Source organism: Diceros bicornis, chromosome 7 (genome assembly GCF_020826845.1).
Source record: "Diceros bicornis minor isolate mBicDic1 chromosome 7, mDicBic1.mat.cur, whole genome shotgun sequence".
NCBI classification, from domain to species: domain Eukaryota; kingdom Metazoa; phylum Chordata; class Mammalia; order Perissodactyla; family Rhinocerotidae; genus Diceros; species Diceros bicornis.
In genome coordinates, this window is record NC_080746.1 from 74,520,018 (window position 1) to 74,529,791 (window position 9,774).

Sequence of the window (9,774 nt, forward strand, 5' to 3'; positions counted from 1 at the left end):
AGTGCCCACGGAGATCGCTGGAGATTTTTTCCAAGAAAATTACAACATTCCTGCACTTTGATATTCTTTCCCAAGAAAGAACAATGAACTATTTTCTCCTAGTTAGGAGCATTCTTCTACAGTTCTACCAATGATCTGCTTAGCACCATGACAACTGTACCTAAATTTCCCCATCTATCAAATATTAAAAATCTTCAGTAGAAGAGAAAATCCTTAAAAAGTAATGACTTGTGACTTCAAAAACGCCCTTCAGAGTGCCTAGAACTGAGAAGGTAAGTGCTCAATATCACATTACCCAGTGATCTGTTTGTAAAGGATAAAAGGAAGCATTTGCAACCATGGCTCAGAATAAGTCATCAAAAAAAAAAAAATCTGTTGCATTTTCTTTTTTCCACATATTGTGCTTGTGTAGTCATGGAAAGTAAAGCATCTTTAATTTTCTTTGTCTAATTTTAAAGAACTACTTTTCAAAGAAGCAAAGAGATTGTGCTCAGTGAAGTCACAATCACAAATAGCACTAAGGTCTCTTTTTGCATTTGAATGGATATATTAAAGATAGACAATTCAATTCATCTCTCTAAGATGACTAGAAACAACAAATTACTGAAGGTAGCAGGGATAATAGATCATTTAAAGGGTTATCTTGTGAGATTTCAGAGAAGAAAGAGATCAAGAGAAAACCTGAAATGAGAGAATATAGAATGTTTGCACAGACACTAATATGCACATTATATAATGTACTTTGAATTTACCTTATATTTATTATGCTTATTTATACATGTCATCATTAAAAGGCATCAAATCAATATTCTTAAGTAATTTTGATCCAAAATAGTTTAAAATGCAAAAATTCTTAAAGGATTTCATAATATCACATTAGGTTTCTTCAATACATGGTGCTTCAATCCAGAGAAATCTTTTAAAAGCTTTATAGACCAGGGGAGCTTAGTAAATAAAATATACCAGCAAATTCTTTGCCACATATGCCAGAGTAGAATGTTCAGAGAGAGAGAGAGAGCAAATATGGAAATAGAAAATCTAGAAAATTACAGAGCAGCAAATTCAAGCTAGTTACCAAAGATACAAAATTTTCTAAAATATATGCAACATTGAACTACCAATTGTTAGTTTTTTTTTATTTCGCTATCCCCAAATAATTACAGGTTAAGATGTTAACTTAGCTCTTTATAAATAAAATCAAACATCTCCCTATAAATGCAAAGAGAGAACTCTTTAGACAAATATAAAGATTTCTATAGTTTCAAATAATTGTTTTTCACTTGAAGTATGAAAGAGAATGCCACTACACATTTTTGTGCCATTAAAAGGTAAAGAAGAACATTTCAGAATTATTTAAACATTTTGAAAAGGAATTTTTTCCAATATTATATACTGTGCAAGTTAGTGAGGATTACTAAATATATTAACATTATAAAATAGAAATAACTGGGCAGTTGATTTTTTAAATGTAGTTTATTAGTTTATAATAGATTACAGCATCTACAATTAACCTCAGAAAATAATTCATATCTTTCCTAAAGATGAAAGTTCTTTTGAGTGAATAGTAAAATATGAGTGATATATAAGGGGTCTTCGAGGAGCAAGAAGAGATTCTGAATATAAACAAGCCATCATTCTGGTAAAAGGAAATACAAACAACTAGAATAAAAATAGTTGATGCACAAAAGCCATAATGAGGGGGTAGCTCAAAAAATAACTTCTACTTTGAATGGTTTGGATGAAATACAAATTATCCACAGAAAAGTGTGGACTGGCATAAATGTTTGTACAAAATTATAAGTGTATTTCAAGAAGTATGCAAGAGGCAACCGCCTGCATGATGCACAAGGTCCCAGCAATGCTCTGCTTAAGTGCTAGTGCACAGAGTCCAAACCACTGCATTTTAATTACCATACAGCCTCAGATATATTGCCTTTGATATGGAAATGTTCTTGTTCTCTCATCTTCACATACGGTCTCATGCACAGAAATCTTTATCTGATTCATAAAAAATAAACTAGAATCCAATCTCAACACCTGACCTCAGTGCTTAGAAGTTTTTTACTAAGCATGGTGTCACTATAAAAAGAATGGCTAATACTGGTGTAAAGTTGGATATTTTGAACAATGATATGAAGGATTTGCAGTTAAGAACTGAATCGATACTGCTTCTCTGAGGTTTTAGGGTTTCATGTTCCTTTTTTTGAGACCACCACAGATTTGAGGAAAAACAGACCAGTACCCTTTTTTGGAGGTGAGAGAGTCTGTAGTAGATGTAAATGATATTCCATCTTACAACCTCCACCCACATTCTTCAATTGATATTTTTATCCAAATTATGACAATGGATACTTAAAACTTGAAAAGCTCTATCAAAAACCATAACAAATTTAAAATTATCTCCAGTTTGACTAAATGTCTAAACAAAATAATTAGCTGAAAAGCTTTTACCCTCTTCCACAGAACAAGGAAAATAAGAACACTCTTCCTATTAATGAATAATGAATATATAATGAGAGGATGATGAAAGTTTCTGATACAACTGTTACACAAACAATTAGTCGTCAGATCACAGTTGAAGAACCTCAAGCAAAAAGGATATGCTACACATTTAAAATGTGCTTACATTTAATAAAAATTGCTTTTCATAGACTACACCAGAGTGCCAGCTTCTTTTTTTAACTCAAGTATTTTGAGATTCAGAGTAAAATCAGTAGATAATGTGGAGTTAGGATAAAGACATAAAATGTTCAATATATTATTTTCCTTGTTAGAAAAAAAATAATGGGGAGAGCCATATTTCTTAAACAAGAAGCAATCCAAATGCAAAGATAGTCCATTTCTTCCTCTAAAAAGCAATGAATATTTGTGCATTTTTTAGCAAGCTTCTGTAATAAAATCTGTTCTCCTTAAATTTCATATACCCACATAATCTGATAATTCTGAAATAACCTAGATTAGTTTTTAAAAAAAACAGTAATATGACCCATCTAACCTCGTGACAGCAGATAATACATCCCATCTGCAAATCATCTCGCTGTGTTATCTGTGTTTTATCATTTCTAGTACCTGTCTGTGCCTGATATGGTACTCTCAGACACATTAGCTTGATGGAATGTTTCATTTGACTTCAAAAACATCAATTGATATATACATACCCCTAAACTATATTTAAACAAATAGCTCTTAGATCAACCAAAATTTTAGTTGTACTGTGCTACACTTTTATAGAATGCTGTTTGTAAATAGTGAAAAAGCATATATGAATTCTCTCACTAACAAGAGAATTCTTTCTAACTTCGAGATATATAACCTATCAAACCTGAAAAGCATAGAAAATATTAAAAGTAAGGGTTAAACCCAATGTATATTAAACCTTGTTAAAAGAAAATTCATTTATTCCAGTACCTATTGTACTAATTGAAAGAGAATTTTAAAACATCACTAATTTCTTCAATATAAGATGGAGAAATGTAGCAATTTCGTCAATGACCAACAACCCAATAACTCCTAAAAGAAGTCAAACAGAAACAGACATAAAACCTCAATAATGCCACTAAAATTTATCATTTATATATTTAAAGTAATATATTTTAAAGCCTTATAAAAGAAAGATTTGCTAGGTATGTTAACATATTTTAAATATATGCTTTTCCCTTACTAAGAAAAATATCTGTTGCTTTCTGCTACTAATAAAAAAATGTCCAACAGACAATATAATATTCCTATTGAAAGTCATTTTTTTTCTAGGTATTCATTTATTGAATCCATTATAGAATCAGCTCGAGGTATAGATATTGATGCTGCTTTATTATTATTTTTTACATTCATCTTTCTTTATAGTATAATGTTGTGTTGTAGTTACACAATATACTATTATAGGAGTTTGTGTCATGCTCCATAATAATAAGCTGACAAATTTGTTTGCATTTTAAAAAATACATACACACCAAGAGAAAGTTCCTTCTCATTACTTCCAAAACAAAAACTAAGAACAATAATAAACAGGATGAACAATAAACAAAAAAAACTATCTAGTTTTGCCACTATAAGTAAAGGAATATGGTAGGAGGTCAGAGGAGAAAGGAGGTGTTGGTAGTACATGAGAAAAGCAACAAAGGATGTCAGTTTGCCTAAAGAATTAATGACCTAGCACTTGTCTGGATTCTGGTTACTACTGCCTTTGGTCATAAACTGGATCTAATAAATGTGGTGCACACTTGCTTGATTTCAGAGTCTAAAAGATTTTGTTGTTGTTTGTTGTTGTTCTTATTCTTGTTTTAGAATAGAGACAATCTCTCTTGATTTATGAGGTTTTCAAAAGTGTAGGAGAAAAGAAATCTACATGTCCTTCGGCCTACTGCCCATGTGCTCACCTATGTGTATTCAGGAAGATACTCTCAAAAGTATATCCATAATACATTTATGGTCTGGCAGAGTTAAAAAAAAATTCAATCATAACTTTTCCCATCCTATACGAAAATAAAACATCTCATTAGTTTAATAAAAAGCAAATGCAACTAAATAAACCCTGTCCCCACCTCCCACCAGAAAGGTGCACTCTTGCTGTCACAGAACAGCTAACCCTATCCCACTAAACTTGTAGAAGATTTAGGATGTTTGCTTGTTTGTTTTGAAATAAAGAGAATCTTCTAGTGGGTATCAGGCATAGCTGAGTGGCCTAGAAACAAGGGGAGGAGCGAGACTGATGAAAGTGCCCAATGCTGAGTGTTGAATTCCACGGTGACTGCACAGGGTGACAGAAGGAAGGTCATGTTCATGGCTGCAGAAATCTGGTCTCTGCCAGGCAGTGCAGGCTACAGCTGACCTGAGGCTGGGGTCTGGGAAGATAGGTAGGAAGCTGCAGCACCAATGTGGATACAGAGAGCACAGGGTACTGATCCTACTAACCCCAGGCGGCAGGAGTGAGACAGGGAGAGACAGCAGATCTTTCCAGGTTCGCCCCACAGTGATCACTAGCAGCCCCAAGCGGCTAGGCCTGAAGGGGGAAACAGAAGCTGCAATCAGGGTACAGATACTAATGTGCTGAGAGACCCTTAGGGTGGGGGTGGGAGGGACCACAGAGACAGGTGAACAGACCAAACTAGAAGCCTGAAGCCCCTACCCAAGCCAGGACACAGTGCCAAGCCTGGGCTGGTCCTAGTGGGTTAGCGCAGATAGAGGGGCACTGGCAGCCCTCCCCCATGGGCAGGGTGTGGAGAGTAGGCATGTAGCCAGATTTACTCTGCACCCCCTTTCATCGCTCAGTCTGCACCCCGCCGCTGGTGTCCGGTTTACCCCTTAACCAGTAGTTCCCCCTCAACCGAAAAATAGAGGAGAGGAAACAGGAAGCGAAGGGGAAAAAAGAGAGAGAGAAATCAAAGACAAGGCTACACTGTCACAGTCTTCCCTGGTGCCAGGGCCTCCCGGGGCTGTCCTGGCCGGTTCGGCCCTCCCTCGGGAATCCTGTAGCCCGGAATGGAGCTGAGTGGACCAGGTCGGCCAAGCCCGTGCCTACGGGCCTCGGGAACCAGGTGCTGAGTGCGCAGGCTAATTATACATGTGGCATTTGGGCAGCCGACTGTCCAGTGACACCTTACCTTATGAGGAAACGTCAACCCCAGCAACTGTTCAAAACAAAATGCCATCGCGGGATCAGCTTCACCGGCTCTTGGCCGGTTCGGGATTGCTTTTCCCACAGCCTCTCGCACTTAGCGCAAGAATGTGGCCTGGGGAGGCCAGCCGTGGGCGGGCGGACCGGCCAGGGTGGGGGGGACAGGCGGGGCGGTCCTTGCCAGGTGTCCGTCCTGTCCCCCCTCACCATGGACCAGCTCGCGGATCCGACCACTTGACCTTTTTATTCACCAAACCCATCTCCTAGAAATAGACTGGGCGGGGCTGTGTCTGTTCTCCTCGCGACCCGGGGAAAAACCCAGGCATGTGACTATAAAGGGCAGGAGAGAGGAGACCCTGGGGAGGCGGGGGAGAGGGGCACTCGCGCATCCCGACTCCACTGGGTCGTTGGCTGGGCCGCCCGGCCAGGGCCAAAAGCCTGGCCACAGGAGTGCGCGCCGGGGTCAAGCGCCCCGGACACGGACGTCATCCGGGCGCCCCATTGACAGTGCAGCGGGAGGTCCCGAGCCCAGCCCCGTTTGCCGCAGCGACTGCTTCGGGCCATCTCGAGACCGAAACTTCAAGCACGGCCCTCAGAGGAGGTCACACACACAGAAGCAGCCGGGGACAGCCCATCTCGCTAACAGCCCAGCCCCGCCTGCACAGTCGAAGACTTATTTTCAGTCCCCAAATAGGGGCAGCGTTCAATATCTGGCAATTCATACAAACAAACGTTTTCAAACTTGGTCAGCCTACGAGAGCTTAAATAAACTCAAAACACGCCGGCAACAACCACCTTTTATCTGCTCGGAACACACCAATTCTCTTTTTATCTTAAGGCTCCGCGGAGCGCCCGGGAAACAGCCCGGAAGACGGAGCTAATCTGTCCTCCGCAGCCAGGCCGGTCCTGCTGGCGCCCGAGCACAACCCCAGCAGCCTTTGCACGAGCCCCTTCCCTTCTCTGACCGGCCCTTTAAGGGAGAAAGAAGAAGGCAGCTCCCCCGGGAGCGGCCAAGCTCGGGCTGGGCCCCGGGCGGGTGGCAGCACCGCCCCCGGGCCTGGGCCGAGCCCCAGAGCGGCGGCTCTCGGCGGGGCTGCGGAGGGCAGCGGGCGGCGGGGCCCGGGCAGGGCGCCGAGCGGGACGGAGGGCGCGGCGGGGCTCGGGGACGCGGGCGGGGAAGAAGCGCGCGGGCGACCGTGCGCCTGGCCCGCGGACTCCGCGCCGACCCCGCGCCCGCAGGGCTGGGCGGCCCCTCACACACGCCCCCGCCGGGCCGGCACCCCTGCCCTAGCGTCCAGAGCAAAGAGGACCACAGATTAGCACTTGGGTATTGGATTGTCTTGGAGTTCGGTTTGTTTATTCCTAAAAAGATCATAAAAAATCATGTCCAAAAATGAGGGGCGGGGGAAGAAGGGAAAGAGCGGAGGGAACTGGCGGCAGCTCGCGCAGGGTCCCCGGAAAGTTGCGGCTGAGCGGCGGCGAGTGCGGGTGGGAGGAGGGAGCGCACGGGTTTTCTAGCGACCCGGGTTTTCTTTAGGAACTCCTCCGGGTGAACTTCGCCTCCGGGTAAACTTCACCTCCGCGGAGAGCGCGGCGGAGATCCTCGACTCTCGCCCGCCCTCGGCCAGCGTCAACCTCACAAACAGCCCGTTTCCAAACCAAAATGGGGGTAGGGTGGGGTAGCGTTAAGAAGCCCAGAACCCCAGCGGGTCCTCCCGACCTCCCGGCCCGAGCCTGGCTAACACTGAAGCGCTCCGGAAAACTGCGGCGTCGCAGTCACTGACACAGCGAATCAACCCAATACTTTTCAAGAAAACAAAATATTTGCTGGGAAACTTACTTTGCATTTAGTCTCTATTCTTTGGGGGGATGCGGTTTAGGTCGGCTCGTAAGGGAAGCTCGTTTTGTCCAGGTTGGATATTGTCTACTTATGGATCAGCCCTTGGGTGAGGGTTTATTTTAATTTATGGCTTATGCATTCTTTTAAGGTCGATTTACATGACCTCCGGCTACAACTAAGACAGCCGAGGAGGGCACTCCAGTCGTCAGTCGGCCAAACCCACAATTAAAACAGCCCTCCCTCTAGTCTTGGTGTGACTAGGACTCTCCCGGGTTAAGCTGGCTGCCTGCTTTTCTCTTTTTTTCTCTTTCTTCTCTCTTTTCTTCTCTCTTTTTTCATTCTTTCCTTCTTTATGTCTTTCTTTTTTTAATATCACGAAATAAGATGTGATATCAGTTTGAAAGTTTCGGCATAACTTTCTCTAAAGCCAAGCCTGGAGCGATAAGGAGAGATACCGCTCTCACAAAGCCCTCAGGATGCTGCCCTCTTGTGGGCACAAAGGGCGTTACCACCCCGCGGTCCCATCTGAACCCTCACGAAGCACACACGCAAATGCTTACACAGAGCGAGAGAACTCCACACGCAGGCACACAAGCTTCCTCCATCACACACTTGCGCAAACTTCAATGAAATACCTACCTCAAACTTCACGGAGACTTAAAAATTCATTCTCTAAGCCACCTGACTTCTTTTTCATATCATTCCCAGTTATATAGATTAAAATATCTATACGGGGAGGCGGAGGAGGAGGAATAAGGTGGGCCGAGAGGGCGGACAGATTTCCGGACGAATACTTGGGATGGCGATAACAGCTTTCTGTTGTCAAAGGTTGCGTTGTCTGTCTCTCTCCCCTGCCCTTTTAGCCTTAGTGTCCTACGCACAGTTATCTACAGCTACAACATGTGTTTTCTCGGAGTGGATTTTGGGGGTGGGGGGTGGCAAGAAAATGAGAAGCCCGCCACGCAGATCTGTCACCGCCTCCGGAACAAGGCACAACTCTCCGAGAGGGGGACGCATCCTGGGGATCCGCGCGTCCACCAGCGAGCGGCAGACGCTCGGGCCCCTTTCTCAGCCTCTACTCCCCCCCTGCGTCGGCCCCGCTGAGCGCCCTCCTCCCGCTCCTCCTCCCCCCTCTTCCCTCCCCAGACAAGTACGGAAACCCGCCCGGGCCGGGCGGCCGCGGCTCCCGGCAACCCGCGCCCTCGCAGGGCTCCGCGCGCTCAGCTCTCGTCCCTCCGCCTGTCCTACCCCAGCCCCTCAGTCCCAGCTCAGGGAAACTAACCCTGGAGCTGCCCGGAAGGGCAGGAGCGGAAGGCGCTGGGGGCCGGCGGCCCGCCCGGGGTTCCTGCCCCTGCCCCTCCGGCGCCCCAACAGGTAGCTCACAAACGGGCCGCGCGCTCTTGCTCTGCCTCCCTCGCTCTCTAGATCGCTCGCTCCGTCCCGGTTACCTGGGCGGGCTCCAGGATGGTACCGCACGGGAGGGCTCCTTGTGCGCTGCGCCGCGGGAGTAAATGGCATTAAAGAAAAAAGGAAAGATACAAATAAAAAAAAATTTTAAGGAAGGGGAGTCGATGCTAGGTCAATTAGCACAGCCCGGGGAGCAAGGGAGCAGAAGCCCCAGCGCCGCGGCCGGCGCAGCCCGTTAACTTAAGTCTGCGGGGGTGTCCCGCTCCGGGCGGGGGGAGCGCTGACCGGCAGAAGTTTGCCGCCGGGGTGCCGGGAGGTGCGCGCAGAGCGGGGTGACTAGGGGCTTCCCCCCTTGAAACAAGTGAAGGCGATGGTTAGTGCTGTCAATCTTGGCAATCAGTGTGAGCGGCCATGTCGTAAGTATTCAAAGCATTTCCCGTCGTGCAACATCAGAAAGTGAGTGGCCAGGGCATTGATCTGAGCGAGGGAGAGGAGGCAGGGCTCCCCTCCCAGACAACACAGGCAAGATGAGACAAGAGGCGAGAGAGGCAGCGAGCCAGGCAGGGAAGCTGGGAGGGAGGGGGAGGGCCTGGGGAAGAAGGAGGGGAGAGCGGGAGGCAAAGGCAAGAGAGAGCCGAAGAGAGAGAGGGCAGAGATCGGCGAGAGCGGAGGTTGGAAGTGGAGAAAGCGCCAGGGAAGAGAGCGCGAAGCGACTACTAGGAGAGAACTGGAAGGGGACGAAGAAGAGGGAGAGTTGGGTCAGAGGGGAATGGTGACAAGTATTAGGTGGAAGAGAGACGGGCTGAGGAGTCAAGGACCCAGGGAACGCTATTAGGACTGGGACTGCGCCCTGCCGGGAGGAGGAGTCAAGAGAAAGGCTAACTGAAGTGGGGAAAAGGTGAACACTGGGGAG

General features: G+C 45.9%; 1 protein-coding gene across 2 annotated transcripts in view; it reads right to left on the reverse strand.

Moving 5' to 3' along the window:
* The window catches only part of SOX6 (SRY-box transcription factor 6), a 573,709-nt gene extending 564,403 nt beyond the window's left edge, over positions 1-9,306 (reverse strand). The window contains exon 1 of one of the 2 annotated variants that reach the window (XM_058546045.1): positions 8,903-9,306. The gene's annotated coding sequence lies outside the window, so the exon portion shown is untranslated. Of the gene's footprint in view, positions 1-7,454; positions 8,045-8,902 lie in introns of those variants that run through there. The other variant, XM_058546046.1, reaches the window with a different exon arrangement.
* Positions 9,307-9,774: the final 468 nt, after the last annotated feature.